The sequence below is a fragment of the Neovison vison genome, chromosome 9 (assembly GCF_020171115.1).
Source record: "Neovison vison isolate M4711 chromosome 9, ASM_NN_V1, whole genome shotgun sequence".
NCBI classification, from domain to species: Eukaryota; Metazoa; Chordata; class Mammalia; order Carnivora; family Mustelidae; genus Neogale; species Neogale vison.
The window spans coordinates 38132715-38154006 of record NC_058099.1 but is presented as its reverse complement, the minus strand read 5'-3'; positions in this window follow the sequence as shown (position 1 = coordinate 38154006).

Here is a 21292-nt window from a genome sequence, read left to right as displayed (position 1 = left end):
TACCATCTTTTACAAATTATTCCTGGGCCTGATCCTTCATCGAGATCTTTTCTCTGTCTTTCCCTTTATTCCTCCTCCTGCATGTTACAACTTGCAGACCTGGTATTCTCCATGACAGCACGGGGCATTACACGCTTTAGCCATAACAAAGGAAAGTGTGACAGAATGGGCCGGTTATAGAACAGGGCATAACGCGACTTAACCGTCTCTTGGACAACTCTATCCCAAGAAAGTTAAATATAACAAGTATCTTTGCAGTTCATCACTTTCTTATTCTTTATGGTAATAAATGATTACATATGAGACAACCCCTCAGTCTGAGGCCAGACCACATTTGTTTGGAAAAAAAAAAAATGGGCTTTTGAACATCAACTGCCCGTAATTCAACACGGGAAGTATGGGCATACCTTCTCTGTGAGTGGTTAGACCATCAGACCGATTCAGAAAGGCCCGCCTGCCCCTGTGCTCTTCCACCTCCCCTCCATCCCCTGCAGCAGCTCTTTGGCTGTGCCCTGCAGCTCACCCCATCATTTTCTCTGCCTCACACGTCCACCCTGTCTTCACCTCTCTGCTGGTTAAGGCCCTAACGTCCTTCAGGGGGCAGCTGCCACATCTTCCACAGTCTTAGATCTTCCCCCTTGGAACTAATACTACTTCTACTATTGTCTGGCCGGACAACACCTTTACCATTATCATCGCACGTATTAGCCGGGGGTGGGCCTGTCTCGCTAACTGCACTGTGAACTCTCTGAGGGCAGGCGCCATGTTTTATTCACCCTCCCACTGCGGGCTCCCCCCTCCCAAACACACACACACTCTGCCTTACTCAGTGAAAACTCTAAATTGCACCACTTGGGTCACTTTCATAGCCTTCCTTTTTCCGCTTTCTCGCAGGAAAAAAATCTACCTTCTTGATTTGAACTAAATTAAATTGAATATAGTCAGCAAAAACGTGGGTTAAAATAGGCTTCTGTGGGTTGGGACCCTAACTTTTATTTAGCATATTGTTTCTTCGGGGAAACCGCATCTTACATAACAAGGAGAAGAAAGAAAGAAACCATTCCAGAATATTTTCTCCTCCCTCCATGACTGACCTAACTCCTACTCCTTGCCTCCCTCCATGAGTCAGTGACCATACCACACATGCAACAAAAACTGGTGGTTCTAGAAGCACTTGACAACCAAGCTTTTGAATTCCTAACCAGAAAGTAGATAAATCAGTGTACTCAGGTTAACCTGTAAGTAGGTCAACAGAATATAATTTGCCAGCCTGCCTATTGTCCTTCCGCTATGCTTCCATCCAATAATCCTAAACAGGACTCTCCAGGCCACCTGTGTATTCCCTCAGGAGGCTCTCAGGGGGCTGAGTGGTAGACCCTCACCTCCCACCCCCAGTGAAGCTCTTCTCCACAACATCTGTGAGATGCGCAGAGAATGGTTTGTGGTCCAGAGAAGGCTCTGGCTTGTTCTGGAACAAGATGAGGGCACTGTTCAGCAATTCTCCTGAGTAGTATTTGAGTCCTGTCTTAAACTTCAGGCTCATGTAAGTGGTCCTGTAAATTTCCCAAACTATCAGACTGAGTGAAAGTGGCATTTAATTTGAGTAACTCTTTTTCTTGACCATGGCAACTATCAAGTTCTCCTTCAACAATAGCAGGAAGTACCTCGTTTGAGTAAGGGTGGGGAAGGGGATAGCAAAGGGAAAATGTGTCAGTGTGGAATTGTCAGCACAGGGAGAAGAGCCAACAATCCCTCATTAAGCCTGTCATTGTGGTGGCCTCCTCCCCTGACATCACCACTTTTTATCTCAAACTGAGCAGCAAATGCTGGAAAATGGACTAAGAGGACAAACCAGATAGAAAAATATTTTAAAACTTAAAAGAGTAAAAGGGAAATGCTAGAGAATTTTGGTACATTTTTAATGGCTAAGAAAAGAAATATAAACAACTTAAGTGTATCCTAATAAGGGCCAAATGTAGCTAAAACTATCCTGCTGGATGGGAGTCAAAAGGAATATAAATTAGCCTCCAATATATAAGATCAAACTCACTTAAGAATTACTCAATTTTAAAAAAAAGGAATTACTCAATAGACTAAAAACTACAATCAAAACTAGAAAGTTGGGGCGCCTGGGTTGCTCAGTGGGTTAAAGCCTCTGCCCTTGGCTCAGGTCATGATCCCAGGATCCTGGGATCAAGCCCCATAACGGGCTCTCTGCTCAGCGGGGAGCCTGCTTCCCTCTCTCTGCCTGCTTCTCTGCCTACTTGTGATCTCCGTCTGTCAAATAAATAAATAAAAAAACCTAGAAAGTTAAAAGAGTGTAAGTGAATACTATTGGCTAAAGTTTTCAAAATTGAATCATTTTAAATTCACAAATTTAAAAAAATGTCGCACTGAAAAAACAGGGTGTGAGATATGAGCAGCAGTACCGAGACTGGGACAGCCCACCGACCTATACTTGACAAAGTATACTTAAGCATCTACCTTCTGCTCAGGTTGTGATCCCAGGGTCCTGGGATCTAGCCCAGCATAGGGCTCCCTGTTCAGCAGAGGGTCTGCTCCTCCCTCCTCCTCTTCTTCTCCCCCAACTCGTGCTCTCTCTCTCTCAAATAAATAAAATCTTTAAAATAAATAAATAAATATTCTAATAACCCTCTCCTCAGCTTTGATTAATTAGCTAGAATGGCTTACAGAACTCAGAGAAATTTTTTTAAAAGGTTTATTTATTTACTTATTTGACATAGAGAGAAAGAACATGCACAAGCAGGCAGAATAGCAGGTAGAGGGAGAGGGAGAAGCAGGCTTCCCACTGAGCAGGGAGCCCAATACGGGGCTCGATCCTAGGACCCTGGGATCATGACCTGAGCTGAAGGCAGACACTTAATGACTGAGCCACCCAGGTGCCCCAAATTCAGAGAAACATTTTACTCCCTAGATTACTGGTTTATTATAAAAGGATATAACTCAGTAACAGCCCAATGGGAGAGATGCACAGAACAAGGTATAGAAAAGAGCACAGAGCTTCCACACCTCTCAGATTACACCACTCTTACTGAATCTCCACCTGTTCACCCACCCAGAAATTCTCCGATCCATTCTTCTGGGGTTTTTTGGAAGCTTCATCACATAGGCGTGATTGATTAAATGATCAGTCATCAGTGATTGATTCAGTTGCCAGCCCCTCTCCTCTCCCAAGAGGTCAAGGGGTGAGACTGAAAGTTCCAATCCTCTAATCACAAAGTTGATTCCCTTGGCAACCAGCACCCATCTGGTGACCCAGGGGCTTTCCAAAAGTCACCTCATTGACGTAACAAAAGATATCTTTATGGTAGTCATCACTTAGGAAATTTCTACAATTTTAGGACCTACATGCAAGAAACTGGGCAAAGACCAAATATGCATTCCTTCATATAAATCACAATATCACAGAGTCTTGGGGGAAAATGTCTGATAGGAGACCTGAAAAATGCATAGGAAGAAGCTGACAAAAAGGGGAGAAAGAGTGTTCTAAGCCAAGAAAACAGTGTTTATGAAGGCCCAGAAGGAAGAGAAGGCATGACACATGTTTATTTGGAGAAACGCAAAACAAAACAAAAGAAATATTAGATGGCTAGAGAGATGGCCAGGAAGAGAGGGCCAGGCATTGGCTTAGGCCTCTCCCCACCACTACATTTAGGCTTCGTTACACAGAAAAAGAAGGCCTGACCACCTTGCTTATCTCCAGCACAACCATAAGGAAGGAAGATTAGACTCATCTTGACTAAGGTTTGCAGGTTTAACCAAATTCTACTTTAAGAAGAATTGATTCAGTAAGCAACTGGTTGATTTGCTTGCATTTCAGGACAAGGTTTCTTTCACTTGGAGACAAATAGCTAATCAAACCAAGCAGTCCACATTTCAGACATTTGCTCTTACATGCACCAAAAGAACTTGGAGCTCTTAAGTGAAAATAACTGATATAAATAGCTTCTAAAATCACCATCTCTGTGACACTTATAATTATTAGAGATAGGTTGACATATGGGAAAACTTTTTTCCAGCATGGGATTACCCAACAATGACTGTGACGTTAACCAGATTTACATCTCTACTGTCCATATTTTCTGTGTTTCAAAATGTCCCTAATTTCTTCCTTACTTCAGCTGCCTGAAACTCAGATCCCTTGCACAGACACATCTAACCCAGCACAGATACATGTATCATTCTCAAAGAGTATCCCATGTCCATTAGCTCCTTGATAGGTAAATGTATGTTATACAATAAAAGATTTTAATAAGTTTGAGAATTACTGGGTTAAACCAAGATAAACATATTTCTTTACAGTCTATATCCCCAACACTCAGTACAAGACCGAGTACAAAGCGGGCACCAAATAAGTACTTGTTGAATTATTGAATTTATAATTCCATAAAGCCATTTATTCACAGGCTCTGTGACATATAAGAAGGGAACTGAATATGCAACATTCCATGGGGCTTCCCTTAATACTAGCATTGAAAAACCTTGCCCTAACCTCTAAATCTAGAAGCACACTAATCATGACAAAGAAGACAAATTTCCAGAAATCAATATGAAGAGTCAAAGGGAAGGGAGGGAAGTTACATAATCCCCAGAATTACCCTCATGTTCTTGGCCCCTGCCATTCACCCAAGAGCAGTCTTCTAACAGACTGCTCTTCCCTTAGCAGGGACAATTTGGGAGATCAGGGCAAAGATGTATCTGCCAGACAATTTTACCTCCAGATGTTAATTTCCCAGGTGTCCAGGTCACCTCAAAAAAGGTTTCCAGGGGTAACCCTCACAGGTCCCCTCCCTCTTTGAGAGATTTGTACTATCACTCAATAAACTACCGGTCAATAAACTTTGCTGCCCACCCAAAAAAAAAAAAAAATGCCAGGTCCTGCCTTCAGCTTGGAAATTAAATTCATCCTAGATACCAGATATTGGTGAAGAATGTTTATAAGAGTTCTAAGAAGCTTTATGATGCAGAAGTAATCTGTTATGGAAACAGAAACCCTTGGGAAATTGGAATCCCTGCCTTCCCGAGTCCCACTCCCATATGGCTGGACCCCAATGGCTTGATTTCATTCCAAGACCTGAGCAAATATCATCAAGGTAGTCCAGTGGTTCTCAAACTCTAGCATACATCAGAATCACCTATGGAGCCTGTTAAAATACAGATTGCTGGAACTCACCCGCAGAGTTTCTGATTCAGTAGAATTTACATTTCTGTGAAATTCTCAGGTGATGCCAGTGGTGCTGGTTCCTGGTTGCTTCTTCACCATTACACGTGCTATCAATTGGTTTTAGACCTACAAGTCTGGTATAGACCCATAGGTCCAGCCATGCAGCTGCATTTGGATCTAATAACTGGCACGTTATAGGCACTCAGTAAATAATTTGATAAAATTAATAAACAATTGTTTGTCTAATCCCTAAGATTGGGATCTACTTTGGGAAAGTGTACCCCACCTCCCCAATGAAACTGGAACCTTGTCCCTGTCCTTTACCCCCACTTACTCAACTGGGATCTTGACTCTCTCTGCCTACCTCCAGACCTTACAGGGACCATGTGCCCTAAAGCCAGACTTTTTGACTAATGGCAAGGAATATGACAAAGCCCAAGTGGGATAGGCCCTTTTTGAACTAGGGGATTTACACTCTTGGCCTGCCTGGTAAAAGCCAATTCCACCAATACCCAGTCTGTCCTAACCATTCCTGGTTGATTCCTCTCCTTGCCAGGCCACTCCTGAGCTCCCCAACAGGATGCTGGCTGAAAATTCACAGCTATTTTGGGATATGAGGCTGGTTTCTGAACCATGTTCCAATGACGACTTTGAAATAGAGACTTGACTAGAGAGCTTGAAAGCCTTCCCCATCAGCCAGAATAAACAATGGTTTACTTTAGTATTTTCTTTTGTACTATTTTAACCAAGCTGTGAGTGCACAGACCCCAATAGCTGATTTCATTCTTCCCTGCCTATAACTCATATATGTGAAGTATGTAGAAAATCATCCTATGTCCCTGGAAGAGCAATATATTTGGGCTTTGATAGTTGATGGGAAAAGTAAATTCCAAGAATAAAGATTTTCCCAAGAAATTCAGAAAGAAAAATTAAAATCTGTTGTTTATCAACATCCCAACATTTTAATATTCTCCACAACCCCACATTGCTGAGGAAGTGCAGGTATTGCCTGTGTATAGACACCTGAGAGAAAAATGACCCATCTGTGCTAAACCACAGCCTTCCCACTCCTTTTCTGATGCAGCTTCTACCACTGTTTCCCTTGGAAACCAAAGAAGCAGCTGCCTGCAAAAAACATCTCTCTCCCTCCTCACTCATCAGTCCAAAGGACTAGCAGCTTGTTTTCTTGCCATTGAAAACATCTGATGTTGGGGGATGGCATGCATGTGGGGGACAATACAAAAGATATTACCACAGTGGATCAGACATATTGTGCATTTTGCCTACTATTCTTTCTTAGATGGTTTCATGTTCCTCTTCATTTTATGTATTACACCATCAATTTCTTCTCTGTGTTGTAATGATTTGGGTACATAAACCTTCTCTACTAGATCTTAGTTGCTTAAAGTCAAGGGAGGACATAATCTTCTGTTCAGCATTCACAACATGTTGATTAATATGTTATAATAATATCATATAATTAATGTAATGTGATTATAACCCAATGATGAAAATTTTAACATCCACTGATGATCCTTGCCTGAATTAACTATTGCTATAATGTCTTCCTAAATATTCATTTTTCTTCACTATTCTACTTTTATCAATTGGAATTCTTCCCTAAGAACTTTTCCTTCTCCTCTATTCTTTTTTACTTACTCACTTATAAACAAATATGGAGGGGCGCCTGCGTGGCTCAGTCAGTTGAGCATCTGCCTTCGGCTCAGGTCATGATCCCAGGGTCCTGGGATTGAGTCCCACATCAGGGTTCTTGCTCAGTGGGGAGCCGCCTCTCCCTCTCCTTCTGCTTTCTGTCAAATAAATAAATAAAATATTTTTTAAAAATACAGATTCATGGATTATTATTTTGTGCACATTATGTTACTATCACCCTTGAAAGCTCAAATTGTCCCAGATTTGGCCAGAGGGAACCACCTGAAGCTTGCTTCTGTCTTGTGACATGTCTCCATCTTGCTTTAAACACTACTTTCTATCACAAGATGTTTCAATAAAACCCTTATTCATTACAAAAAAAGAAACAGCAATTTTACAGCAGAAAAACCTGGTAGACATCACATCAACCAGTGATCAAAGTTAATATCACCAGTAATGTTTCCTCCTGATACCATGCAGTGAGAAGGACACATGATCGTTTTGCTGGTATTTCTGCCAATAAATGAATAACTTCAATTTAATCATGAGGAGACATCAGAAAAGTCCATTAAGTGACATTCTACAAAAGAACTGACCTGTATTATTCAAAAATGTCAAAGTCATAAAAGATAAGGACTAAGAAATGGTCTTGGATTAAAAGAGACTAAAGACATGATACTAAATGCAATGTGTGACCCTGGATGGGATAATAAATCAGAGGGTAAAGAGAGCTATTAAATATTATTGGGGAAACTGGAAAAATCTTAATAAAGTTTGGAAATAATAGTATTATATCAATGTTAATTTTCTGATTTTGATCATTGTATTATGGTCATACAAAAGAATGTTTTCATTCTTAGGGATTTGCTAAGACTTTGAAGTCTTAGGGGGAAAGGAGTATCATGTCTGCTTCTAACTCCCAAAGGTTCAGAAGAATGATAAGACAAAAGTGATAACCTGGCTGAAGGGTACACAGGAAACAAGGCAATTTTTTCTTTGTGCTGCTCTTGCAACTTTTCCATAAGCTTGAAATTATTTCAAAACTAAAATTACAAAAACTGAGTTGCATAAAAGTCATTTATACTCCACTACATTCTTAGAGGATTAAAGGCAACTTCTAACCCTTTCTATCCAATGGGATTTTTTTCAATTAACTGTCTTCAGCTGAGTTCCCCTAGAAGAAGACTCCGAGCCAAGTATTTGAGTACAAGTAGTTGATTTGGAACATGATCCTAAAAGGCATCTTGTTTTGCAAGAAATATTAAAAGAAGTTCTCCAGAGGGAAAGAAAATTATTAGGAACTTGGTCAGGAACTTAGATATACATAAAAGGAACTTGGATCTCCATAAAAAAAGGAAGAACATTAGAGAAGGAATAAGTGAAGATAAAATAAAAACTTCTTTTTCTTATTCTTAACTGATCTAACAAATGATAATTTGTTCAAAATAATAATATCAGGGCACCTGGGTGGCTCAGTCGGTTGAGGATCTGACTCTTGATCTTGGCTCAGGTCTGGGTCTCAGGGCTGTGAGTTCGAGCCCTAATAAAAGCAACAAAAACAACAAAAAGATAATAATACCATCAATGTACTTGATGACTATAACTTTTGTTTAACTAAAATGAATGACAGCAGTGATACGTAGGACAGGAGAGAGAAATTAGAAATATTTTGTTATTTTGTTATAAGATACTTACACTGCTAGTGAAGTAGTATACTGTAGACTTGGATAAGTTGCAAATGTGTATTGCAAACATTAGGGCAACCACTACAAAAGATTTTTTTTTATGTATAACCAATATGCTAATAAGAGAACAGAGAAAAAAAATGGAATCATATGAAATGCTCAGTTAAAACCACAGATGGCAGAAAAAGAACGGAAGACAAAATCAGGAACAAAGAACAAGAGCAACAAATAGAAAACAGTAACGGGGTGCCTGGGTGGCTCAGTGGGTTAAAGTCTCTGTCTTCGGCTTGGGTCATGATCCCAGGGTCCTGGGATAGAGCCCCGCATCGGGCTTTCTGCTCAGCAGAGAGCCTGCTTCCTTCTCTCTCTCTGCCTGCCTCTCTGCCTACTTGTGATCTCTGTCTGTCAAATAAATAAGTAAAATCTTAAAAAAAAAAAAAAGAAAACAGTAACAAATATGGTAGATATTAATCCAACTATATCAATGGGCACTTTAAACAATGGTATAAACACATCAATTAAAAGACAGAGATAGTCAAAGTGGATCAAAAAATAAGACTCAACCATATGCTAGCTATAAAAGAAATCCACTATAAATACAAAGTAGCTTAAAAGTAGAGGAATGGGGCACCTGGGTGGCTCAGTTGGTTAAGCATCTGCCTTCAGATCACTTCATGATCCCAAGGTCCTGAGATCGAGTCCAACATCGGGCTCCCTGCTCAGTGGGAAGTCTGCTTCTCCCTCTCCCACTCCATCTGCTAGTGTTCCCTCTCTTGCTGTATCTCTCTCTGTCAAATAAAGAAAATCTCAAAAAAAAAAAAAAAAGAAGAAGAAGAAGAAGAAGAAGGGGGGGGGGTCAGTGAAAGATACAAAGCAACCACTGTCCATAGCAATTTTGCAATCTCACTGGATATGTGTTGCTAATTCCAGAGGCCTGTTTATTTTGCATTGCTTTTGTCACGTATAGTCACTTATTCTCTCTTTCTCGAAGTGTCCTCAAAAAAGAGAGGAAGTGAGCACCCAGTGAGACGGCAGCCACCTACAAATGAGGAAGAGAGGCCCCACCAGAAACTGACCATGCTGACATACATCTCAGACTTGCAATGTCAAAACTGTGAGAAAACAAATGTCTGTTGTTTAAGCCAACTGGTCTATGGTATTTTGTTGTGGCAGCCCATATTGACTAAGACAGAGAGACATTCTATAATGATAAAGGGGTCAATTCACCAAAAAGATATAAAAACCTTTGATGTGTATGCACCTAACAAAATAGTGTCAAAATACATGAGTTAAAAACTATTTGAACTGCAAGGAGAAATAGTTGGAGACATCAATAGCCTTCTATCAAAAATGGGCAGATCCAGCAAGGAGAAAATATCAGATGTGAAAGACGGGATATTACTACAGATCCCATGAGCTTTCAGAGAATAATAAAGGAATACCACAAATAACTCTATGCTTACGAATTTGATAACTTGGATGAAAAGTACCAATTCCTTGAAAAACACAATTTGCCAAAACTCACATAAGAAGAAATAGGCACTCTCAATAGGCTAGTATCTATTTTAAAAATTGAACCAATTATTGGGGCACCTGGGTGGCTCAGTGGGTTAAAGCCTCTGCCTTCAGCTCAGGTCATGATCCCCGGGGTCCTGGGATTGAGCCCCGCATCGGGCTCTCTGCTCAGCAGGGAGCCTGCTTCCTCCTCTCTCTCAGCCTGCCTTTCTGCCTACTTGTGATCTCTGTCTGTTGAATAAATAAATAAAATCTTTTTAAAAAATTGAACCAATTGTTAATAACCTTCTAAAACTGAAAACACCAGACCCAGATGGGCCCAATGATAAGTTCTTCCCAACATTTAGGAAAGGAATTACACCAGTTCTCCACACTCTCTTTCTGAAGATGGAAGCAGAGGGAATTTTTCCTAAATCATTCTATGACTCATAATTACTCTAATACCAAAACCAGAGAAAGACTTCAAAAGGAAAGATAACTACAGACAAATATTTCTCATGAACATAGATGCAAAAATCCTTGACAAAATATCAGCAAATCTAATTCAATAATATATAAAAAGAGTTACACAATACAACAAAGTGGGATTTATACTAGGTATGCACGGTTGCTTCAACATTTAAAAAACAATTAATATAATACTTCATATCAACAGGCTAAAGAAAAAAAATCAGATGAACATATTAAAAGGTACATAAAGAGCATTGAGAAAATCCAACATCTATTCATGATAAAAATTCCAAGTAAACAGGAAATAGAAGGGAACTTCCTTAGCTTGATGAAGAACATTTACAAAAAACCTACAGCTAACTTTATACAACTAACATCCTACTGTCATTAGTGGTTAGAAAGTAGAAACTTTCATGCTAAGATCAGGAAAAAGGCAGGGATATTCCATCTTCTTGTACCACTCCTTTTCAACATTGTCCTAGCTAATGCAATAAGACAAGAAAAGGAAATAAAAGGTATACTGATTGAAAAGGAAGAAATATAACAGTCTTTGCTCACAGATGACATAGTTGGCTATGCAGAAATTTAATTTTTTGAGGAGTCTCCATACTGTTTACCACAGTGGCTATTAGGATGACTATTATCAAAAAGATAATTGATAATGACAAGAGATAAGGGCTCGTGAGTATGTGAAGTAAAAGAAACCCTGGTGCACTATTGGTGGGAATGTAAATTGGTGCAGCCACTACAGTAAACAGTATGGAGGCTCCTCAAAAAAAATTAAAAATAGAATTACCACCTGATCCAACAATATATCTAAAGGAAATGAAGTTACTATCTCAAAGACATATCTGCACTCTTGTGCTCTTTGCAGCATTATTCGTAATAGCCAGACATGAAAGCAACGTAAGTGTCCATCAATGCGTAAATGAATTAAACACACACACACACACACACACACACATACACACAATGGAATGCTGTTCAGTCATTAAAAAAGAAGGAATTCCTCACCTGAGATAACATGGATGAACCTAGAAAGCATTATGCTAAATGAAATAAGTCAGAGAAAGACAAATACTGTATGATATCACTTATATGTAGAATCTAAAAGAACAGACTCATAGAAACAGAGTAGATTGGTGGTTGCCGGTTGCAAAGGGTGGGGAAAATGGGTAAAAATGGTCAAAGGTTACAAACGTCCAGTTATAAGATGAAACTTAAAAGTTTTCACCACCACAACAACAAATAAAAGGTACCATGTGAATGATAGATATGTTCATTATCTTTTTGTGGTAATGATTTTATAACATACACATATTAAATCATCAGGTTGTACACCTTAAACGTAAACAATGTTATATGTTAATTATATCTCAAGAAAACTGGAAAACTTTTTATAAAATTTCTTAAATGGGGCCAAAGACCTTAACAGACACCTCACCAAAGAAGATACACAGATGGCAAATAACTATATGAAAAGATGCTCTATATCATGTCATTAGAAAATTGCAAATTAAAGCAGTGAGATACCACTGCATCCTTATCAAAAATCTAAAACAAAATCTCAAACATTGACAACATCAAATGCTGAGAAGGGTATGGAGCAATAGAAACTCTCATTCATTGCTGGTAGAAATTCAAAATGGCAAAGTCACTTTGGAAAATAGTTTGGGAATGTCCTACAAAACTCACATACTCTTACTATATCATACTCCTTGGTATTTACCCAAAAGAGTTGAAAATATATGACCCTAACACCTACACACAAATGTTTGCAGCAACTTTATTCCTAACTGCCAAAACTTGGCAGCCACAATGTCCTCCAGTAGGTGACTGGTTAAATTAACTGTGATACATCCAGACTATGGCATATTATTTAGTGCTAAAAAGAATGAGCTATCATACCATGAAAAGACATAGAAGAATCTTAAGTGCACATCACAAAGTGAAAGAAGCAATTCTAAAAAGGCTATATACTGTATGGGACAATGAAACTACTCAATGAAATTATAGGGCAATAAAGCTTCAATGATGCTTTAATGACAGATACATGTCATTATACATTTGTCTGAACCCATAGAAGGTACAACAGCAAAAGTGAATCCTAAGGTCAACTATGGACTCTGGGTAATAATAATGTTTCAATGTAGGTTCATCAACTGTAACAAGTGTACCACTCTGGTGGGGAATGTTGATAATGGGGGAGGTTATGTATGTGTAGGGGAGGAGATATATGGGAAATTTGTATACCTTCTCAATTTTGCTGTGAACCTAAAACTGTTCTAAAAAACAAATTAATTGGGGCGCCTGGGTGGCTCAGTGGGTTAAAGCCTCTGCCTTCATCTCAGGTCATGATCCCAGGGTCCTGGGATTGAGCCCTGCATCAGGCTCTCTGCTCAGCGGAGAGCCTGCTTCCCTTCCTCTCTCTCTGCCTGCCTCTCTGCCTAGTTGTGATCTCTGTCTGTCAAATAAATAAATAAAATATTTAAAAATAAAATAAATTAAATTAAATTAATTAAATCAATTAATTAGTTAAAATTAAATTTTAAAAATCTATTTAAAAAGAAAAGGAAATTACTCTTTTTAGCTGAATGGAGATTGTTACAAAGCATTTCTGCCCTCTGAAAGCTAATAAGAATCCACACAACTCTAGAAAGTATATCCTACATGAGTTCTCAAGTTGACTAAACTTGACTAAACTTCACAAAAATTGTGCATGTGTGTTCATATATACATACATCTTTCCCCCTGGAAAAAATTCCAAAACTTTCATGATTAATCACTTAATGCTTAATCACCATCCCTTTCCCAAAATCTTAAGGGTCTCTGCCTACAACAGTCAGCTCTGAGTACATGCTTCTGACACCTTCATCTTTTCCCCAGTGGCTGATATGGACAACAAAGAGTGCGGTCATAAAGTCTTTCACCTACCTCACACAAGATATCAGGATATCAGCCTGTAGGTTGTCTGCTACACCCAGAAGTCAGCTGATTATTCCCAACAGAATATCAATTCAGATGCCCTCATAGGTGCTCTCCATCTAGAAATGGCCCCAGCGGAGGGAACATATTACGGCACTCAAGAGTAGCATCTTCACAGTCTCATATATAGCCTGTTGGACATTTTTCCCCAGGATGCAGAGAAAAATGTATAGCATATCCTCATAATTGTCAATATTGTTACAGCTATCCCTGTCTTTCCTTAAACTGCTTGACTTTTCCATCCGAGGTCTAACCTAAAACTATTTTTTTAACCCACATATTTCAATATACTTGTATGGTTTCCTCTTCCTGCTAAATATGTATTAAAGAAAATTCTGAGGGAAAATCTCTGTTCTGTCCCACTTCCCTGCCTTGGAGTGGGCATCCACCTCCCTCCCCAACACGTGCCACCAACCCTCCCAACCCCCAGCTCCAGGTCAACATTTCCACCATTTGTTTTTCTAATTATATAGGTTTGAAATTTCATTTATCTTGTTACCTCTCCATTGTCTTCATGCCTTCTCATTTGACCAGTCCCCCAAATTCTTTCAATTTTCCCACAACGACAATTCTCACATCTACTGATGAATTCCTTTCTCCTAGCCCTGGCCTGGCCCAGAGCACTCAACCAAAAATGCTGATATTTGCCACCCCCATTAGTTTATCCTATCACTTGTGCTAAAAATAATGATATTCCTCTTTTACTGAAAAATAAAATATTATGTTTTCCATATGTACTTCAATGGGGTGTGGGAAATTTAACACAGTTCTGAGAAATAAGTGTATCTTCCTTCTCAAAAGAGATGCATACTGAAGCTCCCTACACAAAAATTGTAAGTTACGAGGGCCACCAGAGATAAGATGATTAGAAAAAGAGGTGTGCAGAATTCTATTGAGGCCCCTCATGAGTTTCCTTAGGTCCTGGCTTCATATTAATGTACAGCAGGGGATCTGATTGGCCCCAGAACATCTGCCAGTTAACAACCCTCTACTACAAACACATTTAGACAGCCAAGGCAGAGAGCTTGGTGAAGGTAGAACATAGCCAAGAAGTCACTTGATTTTGACTTGGGACAGCCTTCTAAAACTTTGACAAGCCTTCTATCAACCTTGACAAGTGGTCTAGAAGTGAGGTGTTAGAGCTATCTCATTATATGTTAAAACTTGACCAAAATGGTACATTCTTCTGTGTGTAGACACAATGGCTAATTAAAGTGGTTTTGTCTTTGTTAGAGTTATCCCAAGTCCATGAGGTCATGGTGTTTGCTCCTGTTGATCAGAACTTCTGGTTGGCCGTTACATATACTTTTGATCAATAAAAGATGAAGGAAAAAATTAAGCACACTTAGTAAGTACAGTTTTACAAGGAAAAAATTTAAAAAAAAAAGATTTCAGTTTCGTAGCAAGAGGTGGAATTACTGATCTGTATTACTGCTGGCCATTTTACTGGATGATCTGTTTCAATATCAGTTTTATAACCAGCACAACCATCCCAGCTCCCTTTTACCTGGCCAGGCACTGGGTGGTCCTGATCCCTCATCCTGCCCTCTGGCTGCTGGTGTTGCCAGCTAGCACTGCTGGCACAGCCAGACCACTGGCCCACGGTGTCAGAACTCGCGGCTGCAGCACCCAGGCATCCGCTCTGCTACCAGACCTCCATACAATAGCCAGACTTGTGACCTAAGGGGATGGTGAAAATGGGAGTTCTGGACATCTACCTCTACCTGTTCATTAAATGAAAGCCAAACCAGTAGACTGTTTAGGTACAAGTTGTCCAGTACTGAGAAGTAAGGTGAGCTAATGTGCACTGTAAAGTGGAAACACAAACAGCATGTCATATACATAAGAAAAGTAACATACTTTACTAACAGACAAAATAATCACCCAGGATATGAGTCACCAGTCACAAATTAAGAAGTTCAAAATTGTCTTCCTAAATATTTATTCAATATAAAAATTATCTTTTGAAAGAACACAAGTATGGGACACATCAAGATGATTAAGGCACAATTCTTGCCCTCAAAGTGCCTATAATCTACATAAAGAATAATTGAGTACAGGGGCTCCTGGGTGGCTCAATTGGTTGAGCATCTGTCTTCGGCTTAGGTCAGGATCCCAGGGTCCTGGGATCAATCCCCAACCAGGGCTCTCTGCTTGGCAGGGAGCCTGCTTCTGCTTCTTGTTCTCCTTCTGCTGCTCCCCCTGCTCATGTTCTCTCACTCTCTCTCTATTAAATAAATACATAAAATCTTTAAAAGAAAATCATTGAGTACAGCTGACCCCTAAATGACAGTATAGGCCCACTTAGGTGAGTAGTTTTTTATAAGTATGATGCCATACTGTAAATGTATTTCCTCTTCCTTATGATTATCTTAACATTTTCTTTTCTCTAGCTTACTTAAGAATACAGTATATAGTACGTATACCATATAAAATATGTATTAGTGAACTCTTTATGTTCTAGCTAAGGCTCCCAGTCAATATAGTAGGCTTTTAGTAGTTAAGTTTTGGGGGAGTCAAAAGTTATACTCATATTTTTTACTGTGTTGGGAGTCAGGGTCTGGTGTCATTCAAGAGCCAATTGTATATGAAACTAATATCTGGTGAAGTGACTGAAACTGAGTATTTCCTAAGAAGTAACTACAAGAGTATCATTGGTTTCTAAGGAAGGAAATGTTTCATCAGGTTTCATGGAGGAGCTGGTGTTTAAGAAATAAAACCAGCAGAGCTACAGAGAGCATAGTGAGTGAAAGGAAGAGCAAAGGTGTGACTCCCAGAAACCCAGGGCAGGTGTTCTGGAAACAATGAGCCATTTGGTTCCATTGGATATACAATGAGCAAGCAGTGAGAAGGGAAAGCAGAGAGGAATGTGGGGCCCACATTACAGAAGCAGAAACTATGGTATTAAAGGGTATGCACTCTCTGGGCCACACTGCATGTGTTCAAATACCACTCTGCCTCTCCCTAGGTTTGTGATTTTAAGTGTAACTTCTCTGTACCTCAGTTTCTTAAGCCATAAAATGGGGACAATAATAGTACCTGTCTCAGAGGTTGTGAGAATGAAATAAATTAATATGTGTATTTAGAGCAATGCAGGGCACACAGCAAATGCAGCTCGAGTTACAGTTGCCCAGTTTATTACCAAGGAGAGTCTGAGATTCCAGAGTAAAATGGACAAAAAAAAAATTGGGACAAAAAGCTAGAGAAGCTTCTCTGAAGTCAGAAGTAACAAGATTCAGACTGGATTTTAAGAAGGTAAGTCAGTAAGTTGTAAGGGATGGAATGAAATGGGGGTGGAGAGGGACGCCTGGGTGGCTCAGTTGGTTAAGCAGCTGCCTTCGGCTCAGGTCATGATCCCAGCGTCCTGGGATCTAGTCCCACATCGGGCTCCTTGCTCGGCAGGGAGCCTGCTTCTCCCTCTGCCTCTGCCTGCCTCTCTGTCTGCCTGTGCTCTCTCTCTCTGACAAATAAATAAATAAAATCTAAAAAAAAAAAAAGAAAAAGAAAAAAAGAAATGGGGGTGGAGAGGTGGGGGTGGGAAGTGAACACAGTGCAAGTAATGGGCTCTGGGCTGTGGAAGAGGGACCTAGCTCTCTCCCTGAAAATAAATGTGGTTCCGGAACATGTGGATGGATGACTTCCATCAGATTCCTCCTCCCCATTCAAATCACCTGATTCACATGTGGGGGAGGCTGAAAAGGATTTAATACCTATGGCAAGAAACTCTACCAGCCTGAACCAAAAGATAGAAAGCAACTCTTGATATATAGAAAGAAAAACTGACCTCTAAAAGTTCTAGTTCCCCTTTTGTATCCTGAACTAAGATTAAGACTAAAAGGAAAATAACAGTCTTATTTAAAAGGACACAAGAGGGATGGGTGAGGCCAGTGGTGGGTATTAAGGAGGGCACATATTGCATGGGGCACTGGTGTGATGCATAAACAATGAATCTCGGAACATTGAAAAAATAAAATTAAAAAAAAAAAAATAAAAGGACACACAAGGGATGCCTGGGTGGCTCAGTCAGTTAGGTATCCAACTCTTGACTCAGTGAGTGTGTGAGAGTCAAAAACCAAGTGTAGAACAGAGAAATTACTTTAAGCTGAGTTACAGAGATATTCATTGTTCACGATTCCAGGAATTAAATTAAAAGAGCTTCACTTTGGTCCTTAAATGGAGACGGTAGTGCCACAGACCTCTTTTGGGGACTGCAGCAAATGTCTTTTCTTCCAGCCAATAGGTGACCATTCCCCCTTTCCCCTGGGGAGGAAAAATACAAACGTTTAATTAGGGTAGAAATAGCCAACTCAGCCAGAAAAGAAGCCATCCAGTGATAGACTGACCAACTCATTGGATAAGACAGAGCACATCTTCAGCCAGCCCAGGAACCCTGGAGTCCCTGGGGATTGGCATCCCCAAGAGACTGTTCTTCAGTTGCTGTGGAGCGCTCCCCCTACATTCAGAGCAGAAACGACTGCCTTGTGGGGGTCACGAAACGCTGGCTGACTAATGAGTCACAGTCACTCGCACACACTCACTGATACTGTCATGGCTAAAAATCCCACATTTGCTGCCAACCCAGGAGGGGAGAGATGGACTTGAGCTCTGTAGCTGCTTGGCCCTTCCGGCACAGCTAAAAGAAGATGATGACCCAGTAACTCTGAAGACTGACATCTTCCTTTTAGGACAGTCACAAGGCAGGCAGTCTCCCCATGTGAAAAATTAGTGCCCTTCCATCACCTGTGGATCAGTAACACCTTCCCAGACAAGGGGGCAGAGCCCCAGCTTCTCGTTTACATGGAAACTGGTCTTCAGAAGCTTTCACTCAAGATTCACAATGACAAACTCTGCAAAAGAAATATTATCTGCCGATATTTGCTGATGAAATCCAACGGAATTAATCACGATTCACTTCACTAGAGAAATGCTCATGCAGGCAGTGCTCTGTGCAAAAGGCATTTCAGAGTTAAGCCAAAGGAGTGGGTTGCTTTTCTTTGGGCTTTTCTATATGAGTTACCATGGCACTCCCTCTGAACATATTCGTAGTTTAACTCTACAAAAATACCACAGAAACTATGTGGACAATGTCTGGAGGGAACCGCCCACAAATAATGCACATACATCTCACTTTATTTTATAACTGGTTAAAGTGGCTTCAGGGAGAACTCATTTATTTAGTGATTTACTAAGTCACTCAATTATTATCCCTGTGACTTTCTTTCTGGGGGAGCTGGAGCAGAGTGAAGTGTCTCAGGTCCACCAGAGCTGGTGTGAACAGATAAAGAATCAGGCTCTGGTGAAGTAGAGACAGTGGTTTCCCTTTGCCAGGCTCATCTTCCCCAGGATGGAGTCAAGGATTTGGGGACTGAAAATCTCTCTCCCCTTAAGTTAGCCCCACTTTCTGTCCTCGGTGTTACCATACCTAAACTAATTTCAATTACCTTAATACAATTAATTTTATTGCCTTTTCTAGGAATCAATTTTCTTTTAAAATAAAATACTGGGATGCCTGGGTGACTCAGTAGGTTAAGTGGCTGCCTTCAGCTCAGGTCATGATCCCCGGGGTCTGGTATTGAGTCCTGTATTGGGCTCCTTGCTCAGCAGTGAGACAGCTTCTCTCTCTGCCTCTGCCTGCCACTCTGCCTGCTTGCTCTCTCTCTCTCTCACACACAAATAAATAAATAAAATCTTTAAAATAAATAAATAAAATACTCCTTAGAAGGGGAGTATCCTGGGAGTATCTCAGTGGGAATGATTTCATGAGTGGACTTTTTCTACTATAAAGAGGAACCCCAAGTAAAAGGAGAGGACTGAGTCTAATGGCTAGGAAAGAGAAGGATGCTAAAATCAGAGGAAAGGATCTGGAAAGAAAATGTGGGGAAAACCAGACATACTTTGCCTGTTTCACAATTTTGCCAAAGATAACTCTTCCTCCTCAATTTAACCCCAAAGAAAGAGTGTCCAAAAAAAGGTCTGATCAGCTCATAATGGTCAGGAATGAAGAAAACATCTATTTTATGAGCCAGAAGAAACATGTGTGATCTTTAAGCAGATACTCAATTTAAAAACCTACATAGGATAATATCTTAATCAAAAGTCAAAGTATTTCCAAGTTTGTTTGGGACTTTTTCCCCTGAGGCAGGAACAGCATGTGAAATGTTGCAAATTCTACTAATGAGTTTACCAAGAGCAGTGACTGACAGGTTTTAATGACTAGTTTCCTTTCAGTGCTCCTCTTATCCGCATGCCTCCCCTGATACACTTGAAAACTCCCACAGCACACAGGTACATAGCCTCCAGTTTGTTCCTGGGTTGGTATGCACCTGAATGACAGTGGATTTTCAGAGGCTAAGGACAGAAGAGGAAGGAACACAGTTATATAAATCCAGTCAATATTCCCCGTTTTTGTTTTGCCCTGAAAAGGTCAAGCAACTCCAAAACACGACCAAGGAAATTCAACTCCAAGAATCACCCATTGAAGAGGTTCCTCAGGGCACATCCTAGGAAACATCCTAAAGTGCTTCACATAATTTCCTACACCTGATTAGCTTTGCCCAAGGTAGTTATGTGGCAGCAGCTACTGACCTGCAAAACCTTGCCTATTCTAGAGAAAAGTCAATGTCTACTCTTTTTTGGACACTTATCTAGGAATATCTGCCCTTTTCTCATCATATACCTCCCTCTAGCCTCCAGCTTTTGACTACCTGAGGTAGGTGGTCAGAGCAAGAATAAAGAAAAAATTCCCTAAAAACTCCACACTCTCATCTAACCATTGCTTACATCCAAAATGGTGGGAATTTACCTGATCAGGTGATCCCAAGTCATTATTTTTTTGTCACAACCTACACTATTATTGAGTGAACATTTTTCTTTAAATGGATTAATTTAATTGTTTTAATGAAGGGTAGCAAGATTTATAGAGTTAAACGCATCCAAGTACCAAAACCTCTTTCTCCTTGACCTAATCAGAAGGGCTGCAAGAGAACTAAAAGTAAGTTCCTCATCTAAAATCACCTAGTAGTGTAAGGGCCTATTTAGACAGAGTGGCCCCATCTCGGTTGAACAGCCATTTTGTTGTTTATGCAGTAAAACTTAAATTGATCCTGCCCCCCCCACCCCGCCCCAGGGAATTTATTTAAAAGCAAGTCTGGGAAACCAGTCCCAGGAAACAAGCCCAAATACAAGGGTGGGTCAGGTCAGGTAGAGATGACAGCCCTAATGCAGGGATGAGTCGTGTCAGGTGGAGACATCCAATCAGTAAAGTGTGCATACTGTCTCCCTAGCTACCAAGGAGTGTGGGCCCCACCTTTTGGGCGCCAATTCTGACCAAGGTGATAGGCTAAGTCAAATGTCTACTATAGGGTAAATTGTAGTTCAATTGGCCACCCGTGTGTGACCTAGCATGACTGTGCAGCTTTCTCTGTGTGTTATAATCTCAATGGCCACCTGTGTGTGGCCAGGCCCAACCACATGGCCTCTGCTCTATAAAAGTTGGTCTGGGAGGCAGGGAGAGGTCGCCTCTTTGCAAGAGACATCCCTGGCCAGTCAGTTTGATTCTAGATGCTCGGCACAAAATAAAGCTTTGCTTGAACTTCGCTTTGTATCAGTCTCGCTCCTTTGACCATGAGCCCATTATTGGGGGACCCAACATTGGGGACCCCACAGTCGAATCACCCCACTAGTAGAATGACCCCACATTTGGGGGTGAGAGGCTCTAAGGAAAGTCCAAGAACCCTCTCCCTTTATATACAAACATACACACACACCACCTTCTGTACACGTATCACCAAGGAGGAGCTCCGACCATAAATGCTCCAAA